The 21,485-nt window shown below is 41.7% G+C and overlaps 2 long non-coding RNA genes across 4 annotated transcripts in view; both read left to right on the forward strand.

Moving 5' to 3' along the window:
• Positions 1–319: 319 nt before the first annotated feature.
• Positions 320–6,121, forward strand: LOC146434306 (uncharacterized). Its single transcript, XR_014853253.1, has 3 exons — positions 320–448; positions 5,000–5,095; positions 5,365–6,121. It is a non-coding gene; the product is annotated as an uncharacterized LOC146434306 (long non-coding RNA).
• Positions 6,122–8,519: 2,398 nt separating this feature from the next.
• Positions 8,520–21,485, forward strand: part of LOC146434307 (uncharacterized) — an 82,485-nt gene continuing 69,519 nt past the window's right edge. For all 3 annotated transcript variants that reach the window (XR_014853254.1, XR_014853256.1, XR_014853255.1), the window contains exon 1: positions 8,520–8,600. This is a non-coding gene — a long non-coding RNA (uncharacterized LOC146434307). The remainder of the gene's footprint in view (positions 8,601–21,485) is intronic.

A 21,485-nucleotide genomic window follows, 5' to 3' on the forward strand; every position in this document is an offset into this window, starting at 1 on the left:
CACACCCAAGACTTTCCTGGCAATGCAAATACCTTGACATTACAGCAGCCAGCATGTTGTGTAGACAAAGCCGGGCAAACCAGTCATAGACAGATTTTCACAGAGAGATGATCAAGGGTGTTTGTGGAGGCATGAACTCCTGTGCTGCAGAGCTGGGGCAAGAAGCAGGAATGAGAATAACCTGAGCAGATCTTTAGCTGGTGCAGTTGGGAGTAATTTAATTGATTCCAGAGGAGCCACTCTCCCTGAAACAGAGTGGGTGGGAATCCTCAGAAAGGTTTACACCGAGGACCTCACTATTCATAAGCTGTCTCTTACAGAGCTTTGTTCTTACCATAGGCAGCTCTGAAAGAGGCTTGAAATGAGGAGGTCAGCAGAGAGGCCAAGGGTACAGCTATTCCAGCTGTTCAACAGTTGGGATGGGAGATGTGCTCCACAGCTCCACCCTGTAAGATCCTGAAGTGCTTTCATTTATTCACAAGGATAATTATTCACTAGAATAATTCCTTAGTGGAAACACTTATTCAAGGGAAATAATTAGTGAGGAGAAAGTAGGATCAGGAGGAATGAAGCAGCATATCCACGCACCATCCCTGCATAGCAGCAGTTACAGGAACAAGAGAGGAACAGCAACTTCTTCTGGTTGAAACCACAACTGAAATTACAAGCAGGCGAAATCCCATTTGAAACTAAGCCAGGGCTGTGGGCTTTCACTCCTACGCCTGTGGCAAATGGGATGGGATTTTTAGTGATGAGATACAGTCAATGATGTAGAGTGGTACCTCCTGGGAGAAGCAGGAAGATCCCCTTAAATTGACTCTTCCTACCTCCTTAGTGGACTTTATCCTATGCCCTTGTCATGAGGTGGCATCAAAAGTGCTGGGCAATGCCTTCTATGTCTCTTTGGAATCTGTATTATTTCCTTTTGCTTACCTTAATGGCTATTTTTTCTAGTTCTTTCATGACCTGAGGGGTTAAGTGTACTCCTGGGTGAGAATCTGTGGGACTCAAATGCCATAATGGAATATTTTGCTGTTGGAAGGTACTAGGTCCTCAAAGTCAGAACTTCGGAAATGTAACCAAAATGTCCACAAAATACCCAGACAATCAGATCCAGCATTTTGATAATATCAAATACCCCCAAAAACACAGAAAATCTGATTTTTTAAGTTTATGTTAATTCAAATTTTTAAAAAAAAAATTCTTTTAAAACCTGGTATGAAAGTCAGATTGATTCTGTTTTGATCAGAATCTTGAAATGAAATATTCCTGTTTAATTTGGAATGGAAATAAATGCTGAAATTGCAGGGCTTTTGAAATGCCTTGGATGTGAGTCTGCTCTGATTGGAAAGCCAGATTGCTGGTTTATTACCTCAAACACAGGTCTGTACTGAACCTCAGTGACACATAAAAAATTCCAATGAATTAGGGCTAACTTTTGCACAGGTATGTCCCTGAATCTGTTAAATGCTGTTTCTGTGTTACAGTCTCAGGCCACCAAATGAAAGCAACTTTCTCTTTTTTTTTCAGGGTCTTTCAAGTGGTGATCATGAGATCTCTGGCATTTTTTGCCCTGCTCTATTAAATAGGTGTAGCATGTAGGATGGGGCTTGAAACCCCATACCTGCATGGGGTTTATCAGCTCCTGATGCATTTCCTGCATGGTTGGACTTCTGTCCTGCTCGCTTGCACAACCTGCTGTACTCCCTGCTTAGGGAAGCAGCTGGCAGTTCAGGATTGGGCTGATTGGAAAAATAAGGATGGAATGTGCTCTCAGCTGGGGTGGTGGGAATGGCGGTTTGGAACGGAGGGAGAGCAGCTTTGCCTTCTTAATCATCCTGTGTTTGCTTAATTATCCCCAAGTATGTTTTTCATTCCCCTGCCCCCTCTGAGAATGTGAGCTGGGCTTGTTGGGAGCATAAGGAAGTACGAAAGGTGAATTTCCCCGTAATTTAACTGATTTCCTAGTTGCACACGTTCCCTTCAGAGCACAGCTGCTTTCTCTGCTGCTTTTTGTTTGCTTTTCTTCCAGCAGCTTTGCCTTTCTTTGGCCTGTTTTTCCATCTTCTCCTCCTCCTCTTCTGAGTCATATGTTGACACAGCTCAGTGTTGGTCCCAGTTGCTAGAGCAGGGCATTGTTGCTGCATATAGGTACAAAGAGGGCTTATTTTCATGTTTGCCATGTGGATACCCAAATTCCTTTCACGTCTATTTCTTCCAAGTCAGCTATTCAGTGTCAAGAGGTTCAGGTGGTGCCAGTTCACTTTCACAAGGTCCATCCTTGTGGGCACCAGTTGGAGTTGAAGAAGACCAAAAGGTTTTTTCCAAAATGTCCTCTCTTTCCTCCATAGCCTTGTTTTCAGTGCTGCAAGAATGCCAAGTGCTTCCAGGAATCTGCCAGTATGGAAAGCCCTGCCCTGATGTCTGGTTGTAAATGGTGATGAAAGACAGCTGAGAACTGTGACTGTGTTGTGGCACGACCAAGGTCATGTCACCGTGACACTGATTCCCATCTCAGGATAGCCCAGCTGGCAATCCTGTCTGTGGACCTACTGATTTTGGAAAACCTTGGTCCCTGTGACCACAGGAGTGCAGCTTTCTTGGGCCACTCCTGTGTCCTGAAATTCCTCCTCTTCTCAATTCCTTTCTGCTGCCTTTCTTATTTTCCTTATTGATACGAAAATGTCACTGGTGAGAGACCAGACTGATGTGTTTACAAAACAGCACATCAGACTTTGAAGTAAAAATAGTTTTAAATTAAAAACACTTCTTAAGTGGCAGAGATCTATTCTTTCTGCAGGAAAATAACAGACTAGGGAGTTGTTTCACTGAACATTTAACTGGTATCAGGGGAATAAGTGTCCTGTTCCCAATCCCTCTGTTACAATTCTTCAGGGCCTAGATTTTCTTTTCCTCTGCTTCTTGCCTTCCATGCTGAAGCAGTAAACACTTCAAGGCAAGGACTGTCTTGTAGTTTGTTTTACAAAACATTGTGCTTTAGAGTTCTTGATCATCATTTTAAGCCTTGTGGTGCTAGTATAAGGTACAAAAAATAGTTGCTGTCTCAGATATTATGTTTAATGGAGCTTTTTTCTCCTTTAATGATGTGCTTTGTTTTGAGAAGAATTTCTGGCCTTTCTATTCTACTGTTATTCTTTTCTCTGTGCTCTTCCTTCTCTGGGTGATGGCTCGTTCCTCTTCACTCTGCTCAGAAGATACCATAAAATGAACATGGGTTGTGCTCACTGAAATAAAGACACATGAATCTGTATTTATTTTTTAAGAGAAACTGTGAGCCATATCTTCAGCTCCAAACAGGCTGATTTTGCATTAATGGGCTTTGTGATCCCTTTTATTTGTTTTCTCCTAACATCTGTCCGACCATTTTTATTTACAACAGTACAAGAGTGGAAAAGTGCGTGTTTCAAAAATGGAAAGGAAAAAGTGTGACACCCTCTGAAACCATTTGCTCAGCTGTTTTAGAAGTTTTTTGTGGGTGTTGGAGTGTTTTAATCATTCAGTAAAAACAATGCCATGTAATTTAGCAGTTCAGAGGCCATTTACACAGCCTACTCAGTGTTCTGGGGCTGGAATACATTCAGCTGGTCTTGACCACCAAAGGTCTACTTAATGCCTCAAAAACTGGCTTTATGAAGTTGGGTGGTTCTGTTAACGTGATTTTTAAGTGGAGTCCTTCCTGACAAGCAACTTGCACTCAGAAATATTGTCATACAACCGTTTTCTCCCGTGGGTCTTTCTAAAAGCATGTTGTAAAGTGCTTTACCATCAGTTCTTACATAGCCTGATTTTTAAAAAGGAGTTTGTTGCAGAGGAAGTGATTCAGCAACAGGAGAAAGAGTCCTGAAGAGATGGACCCACGCAAATGAAATGACAATCCTCTACTGGGGTGACTTAGGCAGAGCAGAATTACAAGTGAAAGCAATACAATGAGTCTCTGGTGGACCAAGATAACATGAGATCAGAGTGGCAGGACAAGATGAGTACCTTGGAGATCTTTAAAATCCAGGGAGTGACTCTTAATTGGATCCAATGCGGAATGAATGGTCAGAAGTATAAAAACAGTCAATATGTCTGAAAATGGGGGAGATTTACTCCATTTCCTGCAGCAAGAGGTTCTTCTGTTCATGGATTTAGGACCCTTAGAAATTGCTGAGAACAAGGATTTGGGAATTTGCCTTTTACAAAGCAAAAATAATTCCAAAAGGCAGGGTCAAAATGAGGACAAAAGTTAAACACTTTCCATAGTGGAAGGGAATAAAAACGCAGGCAATAACATCTTGCTTTCTAACCACAGGCCATTAATTAGGTAGCTAGTGATTATTAGCAGTAGGGGTTTATTAGAAAAAGAGTAAAGTGATCATAGAAAAGAGTGGGTTTCTCATTCTTTGTGGAGAAACATCAGTCAGACACAAAGGGCAGAACTGGTAGTAGAGAGGAAAAAAAAGGAGAAATATTTGCAGGGAATTTTGTTGAGACAAATGGGTGGTGAGTCCAACGCTCTGAAGAAAGTCTTGTTCCATAACATGACACAGCAGCTAGATAGCTGCTTGTGAAACACTGCTTCCTCAGAAACCTCATCACAAATGTCTCTTGAGCAACAGGAAACCAGGATATAAACCAATGCAATATTTATTTTTTAATTCAATAATGCATGGGGTGATCTGCTTTTACAGCATGCCTGTATTTAATATATTAAAGAAGTGATCATCCTCTCAGCAGGTGTTTTCCATGCCTCCCACTTCCCAGGATAAAACATTATATTATCTGTCTATGCACCCATAGAGTAATGCTAAAACATAACACATTTCCCATTTGAGCTTCCTTGTGATAAATTCTGCTCTCAGCTTCAGCCTTGCTTTGAGTCTTTCTACTTGCAAGCAGAGTCATTTAAAAAGGGAGTTACATTCCTAGAAAAGATGAGGTTGGATTACAAATGTGAGATCTTTTTAGCTGTGTTGCCTACACTTTTTTTCCTTAGGTTATCATCCTCCTCTCCCCTCGACTTCTGAACCCACTGAGTAATGCAGACTAGTTGCACAAGAAGAGCAGAAATGTCAAGGATAATTTTGTCACTGTAAGGCTCAGCAATAAATGGTTGAGTAGGAGAGAGATCTTGTGACTGAAAGACTGAAGTGTTCGCTCAGGTGTGAGTAGGTCTGAATGTGCCCAGGAGAGATGTTATGAAAGCTCCACTAATGGGGAAATGATTGAGAATGCCCATATCCGATGTGGCTCAGTAGCAAATCAGCTTTCACTGCATGTTGAACTAATAAAATTAATTGGGGTGCTTCTGACTTGTGGCCTTGGAATCTGTAAGGTTCTCTGTTCTGCTTTCCTCCACAGTCTAGCAAGGGTTTTCACCATGAAAGTCGACATTGTTCTAGTACCCTGTGCCTTTAGAAGCTGAGCTGCTAAGAAAAATGCCAAATAAATTGAGATTTATGGTAAAATTAAAGGTGTTGAAAGCACAGAAGAGGTCTTTGGAGAATCCTGGATTATAACGCTATGGAGATCCAGAGGTGATGTACCACAGGAACTCTATGAAACTATGAACTCTGAGGAAACAATTTCATGGTCATTATTCTGGGTAGGATTGGTAGAAAAAAGTAATGCTTTTTATATACTATTCCATCCATTTTCCTATACCTTCCCATCAATGGATTTACTCTGCTGCCTGCCTGGATTAACTGAGGTGTCTTTGTGCTTCCTACAGTAGCTGAAGTGGCTTTATTGTTAAACCTTGCCTAGAAAAGGCCTAGAAGAATCTGATCAAAACTGTTTCTCCTCTGAAGAGGAGGCAGGTTGCACCAGATGACTTCCAGAAATCCCCTCTGATCCATATCTTGCTGAGAGTCTGATGCTCCTACTCCTGGGACATGGCTGGCTCAGAAAATCCTGTTCTTCTTCCCTACCGGGTGATGTCTTTAAAGATGTTAGATTAGATTCAAGCTTTATTACGTATCTTAACATAAGAAACAAGAATTTAACAACAGGACCAGTGTTTTACCATGTAATGCAGAACTTGGGGTGTTTAGGAAAATAACCAGATGTTGAAAGGCCCATTAAAATAGCAATAAATGGCAACATTTTTGGTAGCATTACTGGCTATGTCTGTGAGAAATGTGACAGTGTGGTTCCAGAGTGTCTCTTTGTCTGAGCAGAGCCTCTGATGTTTTGATTCTAACTGAGAGTAAATGCCTATTTCCAAGACAATTTTCAACTCTCCTCCATGGGGTGGTGGGGAATGTTACTAAAATAACAAACCTTCCAACCAACCCATCAGAGGGGGACACACAAGCTCTTGGTGAGTGTGAGGAAAAATGCTGATTGAGAAAACTTCTGTGTGCAACTTCATTAGACACAGAGCAGAAGCTTCTGCAAATCAGCATAATTTCCCTGATGCAGAAGTGGTGCTGCATTAGTGGTTGGACTAGATGATCTTCAAGGTCTTTTCCAAACTAAATGGTCTCTGACTGTGAAGAAGTAATTTCGCCTTGCACCAGATTAGTCAGTGGCCTCAGCCTTCCCTCCGGTGAGGATTTCCTACATTCTTCTGGAAGCAATCATTCCTGCAGGTCTGCGGATACGTTTTCCTCTCAAAGCCCTTTTGTCTGTGCAGCCATGGGATGGGCCCCTTGTGCAGCCTTCTGTTGGCCCTTCTGAGACCACATTCTGCTAGAGCATTATTTTTGTCTGCAGATTAATAAGCAAAATCCCTCTCTATATCTTCCATGATCTATTGACCCTAGAATATTTACAGCTACTTAGACTCTACCTGTAAAAATTCATTATAAAGCTGCTGATGGAGGTGAGGGTGGTCCTTGGAAATCCCAAGCTCAGAGGGTTTCCAGCCATACCCTGCCCTGCCTGGGAGCTGTCTTCCTGTAAAATGTGCCTGCCTTGGACCAGGAGGCGGCCAACCCCACATCTGGACACATCTGTGTAGCAGATGATGTGGGATGCTCCTGGACCAGTAACCCGGAATTTCATCTGCGGTTCCCTTCCAGCCACGGAATCAACCTTGGCTCCACTGGAACAGGCAGAGTTTTGCTATTCATCCCCCTGGGAGCAGGATATGCTGCTTAAAGGGTGAGGGTTAGAAGTGTCCAGGAGAACGAATAAAGCTCTTTGTCACACATTTTCCTTGTTGGAGTTCTTCCTCTCTTTCAGCTTTTCTTAGTGGAGGGATGGTAAAAAATCTGGCTGTACAGCTGTTTTCTTTTGCAAATGAGAGTTGTCGGTTGACAAATTACAGTTTAATTTGGCCACGCCCTTCCTGTAAATGAGTGATAATTAAAATCAAATGGGTTGTAATATTAATAAGAGGAACACTGATGGTTCTAAAGGTTGTGGCTAGAAATAAATACATTAATAGGATGAAAAATAAATTGGGCGAGGAGTGTGATTTAAAACTGACAACCCCTTCCTGTTGCCTCTAATATATTCGGGGTAAAGGAAAACTGATTGTAAATTTCTGGTCAAAGCAGAATTTTGATGGAAAATGTTAATCTTTCTCAAGCCCTCAGGGCATCACTAAGATGGACAAACCCCCTGTGCATGGCAGGGGATTTAGACAGCAGAGCCAAAGGGAGAGTAGTGCAAGAAGGACTGAATCCTTGCCTCTGAAATACAAAATTTTAGCGTGTACTGAACAAAATTTGAACCAAATTAAGCTTTGAATTCACTGGGTCTTTTCAGTTGTTTGGAAAGGAACGGAGAAATCAAATAACCTCAACTCCTGTCAGCCTGGATCCCGATGTTCGTGCCCAGCTGCACAAGCAGAAAGCTGATGCTCGTTAGCTCGTTAGCGAGCTCATTAGCAAGCTCGTTACTGGGGTGGCAACTGGACGGGAGGAGGGGAGGATTCCCGGTGGATTCCGTGGTAAGGACCGCGTGGTTGCTGTTCGCACCCTTTAAATGGAGGAGAAGGGCTGGCTGTGGTACGCTATAAGGGAAAGTCTGCTTGAGTTGTTGTCTTTGTAGTGTAAAATTATTTGTGGGTCCTGGCTCGGGAAAGGTATTCCTGGGATAGGCTATGTTGTCCTGTTTCCTTGGATTCCTACTGTTTGCCCTAACTTCACATGAAGCTTCCTCCCAGCTCAAAAGTGTAAAAATTTGTTTTCTTGGGCTATTTTTTTTCCCTGAAGAATGAATCCCCTGTTGCAGCATCTGCTGTGTCTGTGTGTGAAAGGGGTTTTTAGATGCTGACTATTTTGCTTCATTCTAACTATGCACCACTATCCTTAAAACCTGAAAAGCAGTACAGAGCGTGGAGCTGACTCTTCATCTCTCCCTTAAGCCCAAGAGGATGTTTAAAGTGGGGAATAGTCAGCCTCGTGCTGCCTGTGCTTTCTGCTGGTACTGACTAGGGGTGACTGCAATAAACCCTCGGACTCATTTTACCCTGCTTCCTCTGAGTACCTCTGAAGTGTGAGACTGGCTAAAAACCTCGAAAGCAATTTAAGGTGATTTTTTGTGTGTGTGCTCTCTTTCAGTGCCTTCCTGCGCAAACACTTATATTTGATATCAGCAAGTGCTCTGTGACTGAGCAAAGAGAGCAGCCTCAAAATTTTCAGCAGGTAATGCTCTTCATCAAGTTTTGAGGTAGCTGTTGTGTTTTTCAGTGTAGTTCAGTGAGTTTTACATGTTAGAGAACTATTCTAGCTGCTGATGTGAAAAAGAGCAAAAAAAAAGTTGTATAAATACAAATATTCAGAGGTATCTCTCTATGTTTCTATGTGGAAAAGTTGAGGCCATTCACGGTACAGAAGCCTGTGTGGGAAATGAGCAAATGGATGGTCAGTGATTGACCATGGAGATACTGATTCACCAGAAACATTGCCCATGATGTTCTTGAGAAACAGCATTACAAATATTGGGCTTTTTCTTGCTTTTTCCCCGGCCAAGGTAATGGAATAATTTTTTTCTGCACACTTCAGATAGTGCTTGCAAACTTCCTATTATCCAACAGAAGAAAAATAAAGCTTATTTCTTTGTCATTAAAAAAAAATCAGTTTTTGGCCTCTATGACAAGGAAACAAATTTCTTTGAAAAACAAGTGTGGAGTGTAAATAGGAGCTTACCATATTTTGTGAATTATCCCAATTCAAGTGGGTTGTTGTTGTTGGTTTTTTAGCCCACTTCTTTGTTCTCATCTTCAAACGGTGAAAGTCTTATTTTCTTGTTTGAGGAAGTGTTAATATTGCTGCAAAAACCACTGAAAGTGCTTTTGTAAGGAGGTCTAGACAGAGTGATATTTCCCTTTTTGAGCAAAGCACAGAAGTCCAGGCTGAGACAAAGACTGACTTGTTTATGGAGGGTGGCACAGAGAGCAGCTGGAGCAGCTAAGGGTTAGAGGAATCCTATTTCTTCTGTCTTCCACTCACAGAGCCACCTATCTTACATGCTTTTGGTCCCTGGGGAGCAGGCAGAGTGAAGTCCAAATGTAAACCACTATCTCTTCTCATTCCTGTTCACTGCCTGTTTTGGCAACTACATGCAGTGAAATTAAATAGATGATGAGCAGTACTTGTAACCAATCTCTTAAGGATAAACTGGATACTTCCTGTCTGGATTATCTGTGAGCATGGAGCTGGGGTGCAAGTCTTGTCCAAGTTAATGGCTCTTTGCTGTCGTATTTGCCTGTGGTTGTGGTCGTACAGGCTGGTGGGAAATTTATGCCAGAATTAATGGATTTTGGGCAAATGCCAAACTAAATCACCAACTCTAATACCTCCTATCACAAAGTTGTTAGGATCCCTCCTGGATATTTATGGCCTCACCCTGCCTTGCTCCTGACTTCTACAGCTCTGGCAAGGTTGGCTGTTAAGGGCTCAACAGGAGGAAGTGTAAACCATTATCATTATCATGTTGAGTGTCATCCATTTATACTGAAATGCCATATTGGTACTTTTATTCCAGCCCAGGCAATTCCAAATGCTTGGGCTGCACTCAGCTGCATCCATCAGTGTCTTTGGGCTTCACCCTGCAGCTCTCTCCTGTAGTGAAATGACTCCTTTGACCTGCAGCCAGGAGGTCAAGCTTCAACATTGCTTTTGAAAGGAGTGTTCAGCTCACAGCTTGGGGAGGTTATGAGCTTGATAGAACTAAGTATTACTCCTTTCTTTAACTAGCTGAGAGCCCAGTCTCTGTTCACAGTCAGTTTGGAGTATTGGGAGTGCAGGCAGCAGCTGGATGGAATAACAGAATTGGAGCTTGTTCTATTTTCTGCAGTGATGGCAAACTAAAATCTCCCTGTCAGGAGGGAATTGGGAGGTTGGGCCATGGTCATCTGTCGCTGTTGAGCCGCTAGCAGAGAAAGAAGACCTGGATTCTCAGCGTGGCATAAAAAAAGTGCTTTTATTATTTAATTCCAACTTACATAGACTTTTCAGAGGTCACTCAGGTTGGTCAGTCAGAAACCTCCCCCTAGGCCTGACTGGCCAGGCCTGAACTGTCCAAATCTCGAGACACTGTTTTTAATAACATCCAAACTTTATCTTTGTTTATAGAACACAGGAAAAAATTCTCATGGGAAAGACCTGTGCTAGCCACAGTCATCCACCACATTATCCCTGCTCCCACCTCTGGCTTTACACCTGTGAAGTAGATTTCTCATTTTCCAAACAGTGGCTGAAATGCATTGTCCCTACATCACACCAACAGCAGAAGCAGAAAAGGCTGCAGTCTGTGGCCCAATATTCCTCATTTTCCTTCCACTATTTGAATCATCCCAATCTTAATATTACTGCCCCTAAATCTGTTTGTTTCTTCTTTCTTGGCCAGCCCTTTGGTTTTTTGCTTTGACACTTTTTTCTGGCTTATTTGCTGATTATACTAGTAGAATATCAAGGCTACTTTTGAACAAACATATATTCCACTTATTGGAAAGTTATCAGTGCAATTAATTCCTTTGCATATATGAGATCTATCTCTAAGAAGCATTTAATGATCAATACAAGAGTAGAAGAGTGGTATCTGCCATCACTTGGTTGAACATAAGTATTTTAAGGTTCTAGTCCTAAGTTACAAAAAGGCTACCACTTATTAAATGTTACATATCTCTTTCAAAAGCCTGGATAGAAATATGATTTATAGATACACATTACTCTACTTACCTGTCTGAAACCTGCAGGGCAGTAAATTGGTGTGTTCAGTGTGGATGTTGCCTGGATAATTACCACCCTGAGACATGGCTGGGAGAAACTGAGATTGGAAGCTTTATAAGTTATATATTGACAGCTTTGGGTTGTTTTTTCCTCTTGGTTTATTGACCAAAAATCACTGAGGTGGGGAAACCATGCAAAAATGGAGCTGAAGAAATAACAGGGGAAGCTGGAGTCAGTGAAAGGAATAGAAAGCTTGTGTGCTGAACGTTGTTTGACAGCAAACAATGGTCTCTCAGCAGTGGGGTGGTGCTGATCTCTGGAGTCCTGTCTGCATCCTCCTGCCTCCTCTTCGCAGAGCCCACTGCCCCCTGAGCCTTGAGCTGACGGCTCAGGAAGCAGCTCTGGACAGCACATGTGGTAGGAAGCTTTCTGACAGAAAATTTCCACGTCAAACAAATTAATTTTAACAAATCCAAAACTTTTATGGTAAATGCTGGCACTGGTGTAGCTCTGTTACGTAAGCAAACAAAGATGAAAGGTTTCCTTTCACAATAATGCTTTCACTGGAAATACGTTGAGTTTGCAGTATTATTAAGCTTCAAAACACCACTGTTTGAACAAATCGTCTCAATTTTATTGAGATAGAATCATTTCTTTTGACTCCAGCAGACATTTTCCTAAAATGGTAATTTAATTGTTGAAACAGGAAACTTCACTAATATGGGAAGAAAACTAACTTGGAGGTTTCCAGTAAAAGTGAAATCTCCAGTTGGGAGTTTTGACTGTGCTCAACATATGGAAGGAAACTTTGAATAGCAGGGTAGGGGAAGTGCCAAACCCCATTTTAAGCATCTACTTCCAAGAATGTGACTTCCATGAATTAATTCCTGTGATCAATAACTGTGTGCCAATTCCAAGTATCAATGCTATGGACAGGAATTAGCCTTGCAATTGAGCTCCTGTGTGTCTGAAGCTGGGAGGGACATATTTAAGTGTTGAAGAAAGACTGTGAAGAAAACATCTATAGAAGAAATCAATTTAAGATCCTGCTGCAATGGGGCTATGGAGGGAGGAGGTCCTTTGGGGACTTTTTTAGCCAAGTCTGCCTCTGTGAGTGCTGTGAGGGAAGCCACAAAGGTGAGCAGAAAGGAAGGACACTTGAAGAGAGAAACCTCCAGGCTGAAAAGCTGTTGCTGCCAAGGATTGCTGAGCACAGCTCCCTGTGGCCCTCTCCCCATCTGCCACTTGTGTCCATAGCCTGCTGTCCCAGGAGCTGTGCTCTCAAACATGAGGCCTGTTGGGAATGCCACAGGTGAAGCTGTGACTGCTTCGTTCTCTAGCTGTAGGATGAACTGGCTGTTGCCTCATCCCAGAGCAGCTGACAGTGACTCCACACCAGGACATCATGAGTGGGGACAGCAAAGAAACGTTTCAGCTGTGTTGACTAAAAGTCAGACTGCTGATTCATCACTGGAGCATGGAAGCAGAGGTGGGAGCCTGGCATTGCAAATCGACCTCCTGCTGCCCTCTAAATATTGTGAGTCAGCACTAAGGAGTTAATTCCCTTATTTAAAATATTCTGTAGTATGTATCTGTCTCCTTGGGCTGCTGTCTGCTCTGGTCTGTGCTTGTCCTCATTGAAAGACTTCTACCTCTTTAAATGAGAGCTCAGTGATGCACAGGGAATGGCACATGCTGAGAGGAGTGTCTGTTACCTGGGAAGTTTATCACTTAAAGCAGGACATGAGTGTTGCTTTCTTGATGATGTTGGGCTGTGCAGACATAATGGCAAAAAAACACTAATGCATCTTACTGATGTTAGTCACAACGTGGGAGGAATCCTGTACCTCTAGATCATATGGATAAACCATGAGCTGTATCCTTCCTTCCCTTCTTTGGCTTCTCCAAAAGAGCTTAAAGTAGATAAGAAGTATTACAAGGTAGACAAAGAAAAGATAATTTGTCCTAGGTCACAAGGTTAGGTGATGGACCAGGAACAGATTTGAGAAATCTTGTTTTATAACTCGGTGTCCTTCCTATCAGCCATAGAACTTTGGTTTTGGGCTGAGGAAAAAAGGTCTGGGTGCATTCCTAGTGATACTTGCATAGAAGCAGCATTTTCTGCCTCATTTTGCCCTGGCTCTGGCTGCTGTGAGGAGGGTGGAGTAGGTGCTGATGCCAGTCCTGCAATAAAGTGTTTCCCCACATCCAGAGTAATGGCACTTGGCTGGCTCTGGTTGTTTAGGTCACCAAAACAAACCAGTCCTGATGGGACCACTCTTGCAAGATTAGATGTAAATGTCTGAGGGTACTGAATGTCAGTAAATAGCAAAGTTTGGTAGTGTTTGGATCGGGCCATAAATGGTTGTATCAGCCACAACCTCCTCTATGCCATGATCATAAAAACATGTGAAATCCTTGTCTGCCAGCTCTTGGTAAAAGAGCAAAACTGTCCTGCAAATTCTCTGCAAATAAAACGGTTTAAGCACTTCCACCCTATAATTTAATGCCATTTTTAAACTGCTCAAAGTTGATGACTTTGTAACAGACAACTGCAGTAGATAAATATTATTTTTAAGTGGTGTAATGGTGGTTTGTTATGGTAATGTTCAAACAGCTCATACTGGTCAACTCGCTAAACCAGTGGAAAGTCACTTCCTAATTTTTCAAGTCTTTGAAGCCTTCAGGATTGTATTTTCCAGCATGTGTGGAGCTGGTTACTGAGAGCATACAATAACTGAAAAACAATTGAACAAATATCAATTGCACTAATTATTGAGGATGGACCTTTTCAGAAAATTTGGAGTTTGATCCTGCTTTTAGGAGAACTAATGCTCATCCAGTTTTTCACAACCCCTACCAACCAGTGCTGTAATGTTCCGGAAACAAATATTTCTTGAGTGAAGGTGCTTTTTAGCTCTTGTTCTCTCTTGGAAATGCTTTGAGTAGGAACTTTCTCACACTCTACAAGCCAAAAGTAATCTGGCTTTTTCCAAATGTGCAAATGGAGAAAACATTCTGATTCAGTGCTTTTTGGATCTCCAAATATTTTGGCTCATGTTCTGCTCTGGACATGGCTAATATTTGAGGTGAAGAAGTTATCTGAGGACTGCTACAGGAGTGTGGCTCCTTGTCCTTGCAGTAATTGTACTAAAGTGTCTTCTCTTGACCATTTCTGGGGGAAAAAATCTTTGCTATTTTACCTGTAAATGGTAGCCACAATCCTAGGCAGAAATGTGCAAAGGGGCTTAAACAGCACTAGGAAGTTTTCAATGGGACAAAGGCAAAAAGCTTTAGTGACATTCCAGGAGGATCTCAGGGAAGAGAAATATGGCACATCGTACATAAATTTATTTTAATACAAAATACAGGGTAATCCAAAGGGGCGGGATGATTTTGTTGTTCTAAAACAGATGTATTTTGCACCAGACTTTAGAACAGCTGATCGTGTATGACATTGGTGCGAGTTTGTCACAAACCCCACAGGATTAAAATCAGTTGAAATCTGATGCTGACTTTTGAAGCTTTGCTTCCAGTTTGGAGTTTTTAATGGCTTTTAAGTTGTTGTTTGTAACTAGCTGAATTTTCCTGCGTACCTTACACCAAGATATGTCACTCAGGAAATCCAACATAAACCCAGAGTACTGGCTTTATTTTTGTTGTGAGGATACTGCTTGGAATAAGGTTCCTCACTGCATGGTACTGGGGATTTGTCCAATAGTCATTAGACTGGGACTTCTGAGGTTGGATCTGAAATTCAGGCTTGAAAACACGCAAAAATGTCTGATCAGGAACGGGGGGAGAGACTTCCTATTAGGGTGGAGTGTTTACTTGGCTCTGTGATGTTTTTATAGTGCTCTTTGTTTCTTCAAAGCTCTCTATGCAATGATTTCAGAAACCAAAAGGTTGTCAGCCTTGTTAAAGACAAGTCCTGGGAGTGTTTTTCAAACCAGCTCTGATTCATGCTGCCAGTTCTCTCTTAGCTATCTACTATACATATAAACAGTTGCATTTTTTTCTGAGTTCCATGTTTCATGCTAAAAACCTGCTCCTGCACGTAGTTGGGGCTTATGTTTTGTAGTGAAAAGGTTTAGTCAGCAGCAGTAGGGTTATATTGGTGCCCTGTCAGTCTGTCCAAACATAATACTTTCTGCTCAGGACTTTCTTAAACTGCTTCTGGCTTTGCTATGTGAGGACCTCAGCCTATAGCTAATTTAAGGATAAATTTGGTTATCTTCCTGTTGAAGGTGTATCCATACAGTCCTGCTGCAGGCAAAGCTTGGCATGGTAGGAGCTCCTGCACCCATAAGCAGCCATGTATCATTTTCCATTGTACCAAGTGATGATGCCTTGATAGGACATCCAGAGTTTCCATCACATTCCCTTTATTCTCTCAGTCACAAGTTAACCCCAAAGAGATTGTGGCTGAACCCTGCAGACTTCCTCATGCAGCAACCTCTTTGCCTCTCTGTCTTGAATTCTTCCTTGAAGGGATTGTTTCCAGGATGCATTAGAAGGATCTGCTTTCCAGAGGGATGAAAACCAGCTGCTCTGAGTGTGTACCACAGGCAGCAGGACATCAACAGGGTTTGACTTGTTATTTTATATCAACAAAAGATGCAGTCAGCCTGTTGATCAAAAACCATCCAGGAAATGTAAACTCCAGCATTCTGGATCAGCTGATCCTGTCTGCTGATGTCCCCTTGATCTTCACAGGTACCACTGCGTGCTCTGGGCTTGCCCAAACACAGAATGAGGGTGCTTTAGGGCAGAGGAGCTGGTGCCACTTGGTTCCAGGCTCCCCTGGGTGTGGCAGGATGCAGTGAGTGTGGTTATTCCCCAAACTTGGAGGCATACCAGTCTGCCACTTCCAATAAGCACATACAGCTCAAGTCTACTTACAGTTTAATTGTGGGCTGGAGTCAAAATGAAAATGCAGAATGAAAGCAGCCAATTCTACTCTGAAACTGAGCAAGAGACACTAAGTAAGCTGAAAGGAAACACATTTCTATGGTAATGTCTCTCCTCCAAGACTGATAGTGTAGCTCAGTCAGCAGAACTGCTTAGACAAAGCTGCCATAGGCTGTGGCAGGAAGTTGTTGCTTCCCAAATCCTACCAAAAGGTGCATTTTTGATGAGGTGGTATCCTATTTGCATCTCTGTGTGCCCCAAGATGATTTGTGTGGCAGCTCTGGTGGGAACGCAATGTGATAAGCCAAAACTGTGCCTTCAGAGGATGTGTGGTGGGTTTGTGGGGAGTGCTGGGGAAAACTTATGGGATATCAGATGCAGCTTGCTGAGTGGATCAAAAGCTGCAGGGTTCTTAGCTTGAGCTTAGCACTGAGCTCCCAGAGCTTCTGGGATCAGGCCAGAGTGAGCAGTACTTGGTATCACAGTCTGTGTCACATGCACAAATAGTTAACCATGAAACTACCAAGAAGCCTGGGACAGCACAGGTGCACCTGCTGATCTCTTCTGGCTCTACAAACAGCTTCTGCAGCTATGTCCTAAATGCTGGAGGGCAGTTTAATGTTAGGTGTTTAATGTTAGGACAATTTATTTGCAGCCTTCAATGTTGATCAATTTAGGTTTTTAAGAGTAACCCAAGTCCTGGTGATGCTGCAAGGCTCCCAGAGCCTGCTGAAGTTTGTACAGCAAAAGGGGGAGGGATGACCCCATCCTTGCTGTCAGCTAACTCACTGAGCATATGACTGGTCCTGCTAAAGCCACATTGACCCTTCAAGGGATGGCAGCAAACTCCACCTGGTTCTCCCATCTTGTTTCAAGATCATAATCTTCTTTGCCTTTCTGTTCTCCTAACTGCAGGAGGGCTTGACTCTTACCTGTGGGCAATATGCAGGCTGAGATTAGCATGGTGATGGAAGAAAGAAAAGCTGGGAGAGGCTTAAGCAGTGCCCAGCTCTCTTTCTGACCCTTGATTTCCCCCACCTGATAAGAGCTTCCTCAGAAAGCTCACAAACAGCAGCTGGTTATACAGTAATGGAGATTAAGGAAAAGGAATTTGCTGGAGACCTCCATGCTCTGGGAAGTCTCTTGTTAAAATCCTGCTTTGCACTTTGCTATTGTAGTTTACTTGAATTATTCCAACCCCAAGAAAGTGTGCTGCCAACTCACGGGTCATTAATTTCCAAGCCATGCTGGAAGGTGCAAAGGTGTGCATGTTTTCCTTGGTGGTTTACTGACAACCAATATTTGTTTGGAATATGTTTGTGAAAAGCAGAGCTCAGGACTGGCTTGTTGCTGCTCATCACACTGATCTGTGGGGAGGTGTTAGGGAGACTTTAGGGCTGTGTGAGACCTGCCTAACAGGCCATGGCCGTCATTCCCAGCCTGAGATTTACAGGATGATAACAGGTTCAGAGGGTTTTATTTCTGTCAGCTGTATGCTAATACTTCAGTAAAACTTACCCCCTCCAGTTACTCAGAAATTCTGCAGCCTCCAGGCTGGAAAACGTTTGAACATGTTCCTCTCCAAGCTTTGCTGTGCGATATTTCATCTCATGCAGGTGATGCTAATGGCACTCAGATCATTGGCACTCTCCTCTGGGGTTTGCTAAATTAAGATAAACCACCTCTGAGATGCAGAGGCAAAGTTTTGACTTGTGAACATATTGCTGAATAGCTCGTGTTGTGCTTTTTGCCTGGGGAAATGATGTAAAGTCTGGTCCTGGTGAAGTTTTAACTTAGGCTGTTGTGTTCTGCCTTCCTTGAACATGATGGTTTTATTTTTTGGTGCCTTCTGTGGTGTAGAGCTGCTGAACAGCTTTGTCTTGCTGTAGAGGTCTCTTCATTTCAGTGGAATATAAGAAATCTTTCATGCACACTCACTTCTACAAATACATAAACTGGTGACTAATTTTAAATAAATGAATAATCTCACTGAGATGGAAATAGTCTGAATAAAAGTCCTCAGGGGTTTCCTAGGGTTTGAATGGGTTCCACATGTAAAGCTCTTTGGGAAGAATGTCTTTGTGTAAAGTACAATTCTAAATGTTTGTTTGTAGTTACTCAAAACTGCGTTCCTTCAAAGTTAGAGGAATACCTTCAATTTATAGCTTAAACAGTGTAAGTGATTTGTTATAGGTCATTTCAGATAGCCTATTTTCTATGTCAATTTTTATGCTCTTACTGTTATGGTTTCTTATAGTTAAAAGGCTGTTTTTCCCCTTGTTGCTAAGAGAAAAACACTCAAACAGAAAAGCAAACTAAATACAGTCAGTTTAGCTATTCATGAGAAAAGGGTTTATTTGGTCTTACATTTAATGTATCTTTCTTCTAATTTTTCCATTTGCAATGCACGCATTTCACAAAGCAATAATAAGATTTTTTTGAACAGGAGCATAATTAAGAGCATGCACTTTAGGACAATGATAAATTTGGTTTGTAGAGTTTAATATGTGCCTCAGAAAATGGTATTGCTGTGGAGCTGTGCAGCTTTAAATCAACTCTGTATGTTCAAAACCATATCCCAGGTTTTATTATTTGATCTTGGATGTTATTTTAGCTATGACAGTGTGATGTTTATACATATTCCCAATGCTGGTCTGATCAATGTCATTATAAATAAACATAAGTTAAAGGGTTTTTTTTATTGTGCATTTCAGATTTAAAATAAGACACCCGCCCTACTGGCTTAAGTTACTCTGCAAGCTGTAGTTTTTCAGCTAGACAGCAGTGAAGGCTTAAAGGGAATGTTGTGTTATCCATGGTTTTATCTGGGGTTTTTGTGCTTCAGTGTTAGATCTTGGTAGTCAACAGTGGGGACTTTTCATGTGGAAATACCTGCTGCTTTGAAATTCCTATACTTTTAAAAAACAAGAACCTTAAAAACATGAAACCCTGAGAACTTGGTCTGAGAGGATGCCCTCAAGAATATGCAATAAAATTATTGTAAAAATCATGTATAACAGCAGTAAATTCTTCCCCCAAATATGCTGTGATGGACACTACAGATTTATGTCAATATGCATTCCAAAGCAGGAGTTTGGATTCACCTGGGTTTTGTTCAGATCTGGTAGGATACAGTTTTGTAACGAAAATGAAGTATTTGAAGAACTTTTTTCAGCTTCTTGCTTCTGAAAATCCAGCTGAAAATAATCCATGTTCTGCCAGAAAAGAACACTTTGGAAAAGTAGAAGTCAAAATAACTGTGGCAGCACTGTGGCACAGCAACCATAACCATGCAGGTCTCAGCCATTCTTGTTACTTCTGTGTGTGTCAAATATCCATAATTTTCTATTTTTAACCAATGATTTCAATAGAAAAAGGGGTATCTATTTACATGATATAGAAGATAATCTGATTTCTTGGATGAGCTGATTTACACTTTGCACAGAATTATTTTCTAGCTCCTGAGTGATAATCAGTGTGGCGACTCTTTCTTTTCAGAGGGATAATCTGTATTATTACAGCTTTAAAAAAATGTATTATTAAAGCCTCCCCAATGCAAAATTTTACCATAAACGTACATATTTTGATGAAAAGCTTATCCCAAACCACCTCTGTTAAGGTGGTTTAGAAGTTTATAACAAGATCTGTATCAGAATTGACAATCCTGTAGATGATCCTAGTGTGTTCGGCACAGCAAAGTAGAGCAGGGACCTGAATAAAGACTTCAAATATCCCTGTATGCCTTATCCACTAACCTAAAGCAAACAAAAATGCTTATTATTGTCTTTTTGGTAAAACATTCCTTCAGTCCTGGCTGCTGGTCTCTGCCAAAACTTCTTATCCGGGTTTAGTCATCACTTAGGACTGTAAGACTAACAAACATTTATCTAAACACTTATGTAAAGGCTTGTATTATTGCTTTGGTATGAAGGAAAGTACATAAATTCTGGTTGTCTTTGTTAGAAAAAAGTGTGATCCTCATAAAAAGCTAGAGACACTTTAAGATAAATTTTGTGTTTTTTCTATTTTCCTGTGCAGCTGTGAGAAAGTTGCTGATGGAAGGCAAACCCCACACCACTTCCAGCCTCTCCTAAACGTGTCTCTTCAAATACAGCCAGCTGCTGCCACCCTGCTGCTTCCAGATTTGCACCTTGACCTGGGCATCTCTCCTGAGATTTTCCCTTTTGTTGTGTCTTACAAGCCTTCAAGTGACCTTCTCTGAGACCTTGTGCTGTTTCTTATCTTTATTTCATGTATCAGGTTGTTCCTTCCATAACTTGTCATTAAATATGATTCCAGCTGTTACATGCATTTCTGCAGCTCCAAAAACTTGCAGAATAGTCTGTGTATTCTATAAGAAGCCCAAAGACACATTGGGTCCAGTCTTCCTTCTCTTATGTAAGGAGCAAAATAGAAAAATATCAAGAATGATGTTGTCTTGCATTTTAGACCGTGTTCCTGAGGGTTTTGATTTCTATCCAGCTATGGTCAAATAATCCCTTGTTCTTGCAGATGAGCAGTGAATTTCCAGTAGGGATGATCTTAGGACACTGGTAAATCCACATGTGGTTTCATCTGTTCCACGCCTTTCTCCATGCTTTCTGCCAGCCAGTGTTTCTCTTGAACACTTGGATTTTCTGTAGAAAGCCATCCTTGTCCCATTCATGAGCTTCTTTTTTTCTTTCCCAATCTCCAAATGCTTCTCTTTAATATTATACCTTGTCTCTTTTCTCAGGTGCTACAACACAAAAAGTTCCATTCTAAAACTCTGTATAATTATCAAATAATCAAGTTGCTGATATCTGATCACTCTTTAAATGTGAGTTTTGAATAATTCTCAACATATGTGGAGCAATTTAGCTGTAAACTGTAACCTCCTGCTCGGAGGATACTTGGGAGTTCCCCACTAAGGAGAGCTTTTTCTAAATGTTCCAAGCTGAGGAGAAGCTGCAGTTGAAGCTGAAGATTAGATTTTTAGATTTCCAGGCTAATCAGGCATGAAGATTCTTCTATTCATACCTGGGGACAATTGAAATGTTTCATGCTGAGTGCCCATCTGCCTTTAGTATTTTTTGAATGCTTTTAAAAACCCTTGGCTTCTACTAAATATGAAGAAAGTCCATTCCATCCTGTGGTCACTAGTATGGGTATGTCCAAACTAGCATCCACCTAACTAATCATGGCTAAATAATCAAACTTCAAGAGGGATAGCCTGATGGCTCTACATTCCAGGGGCATCTGCTGGGTAATCTCCCTGTGCTCCTGCACTCTCAGCTGAGCTGGCTCCCCAAGTCCTGTTCTGCCTTACACTTCTCATATTAATATCTGTGGTGTTTATATATATTTAACCAATATATTACAGGCAAGACTGTATTTTCTGTAGCACTCATGGTAGACAAATTATGCCATATTTGAAGCCTGTAGTCTTTATTTACAGCAGCTCTG

This window comes from Lichenostomus cassidix, chromosome 7 (assembly GCF_008360975.1).
Source record: "Lichenostomus cassidix isolate B80296 chromosome 7, HeHo_3.0, whole genome shotgun sequence".
Taxonomy (NCBI): Eukaryota; Metazoa; Chordata; class Aves; order Passeriformes; family Meliphagidae; genus Lichenostomus; species Lichenostomus cassidix.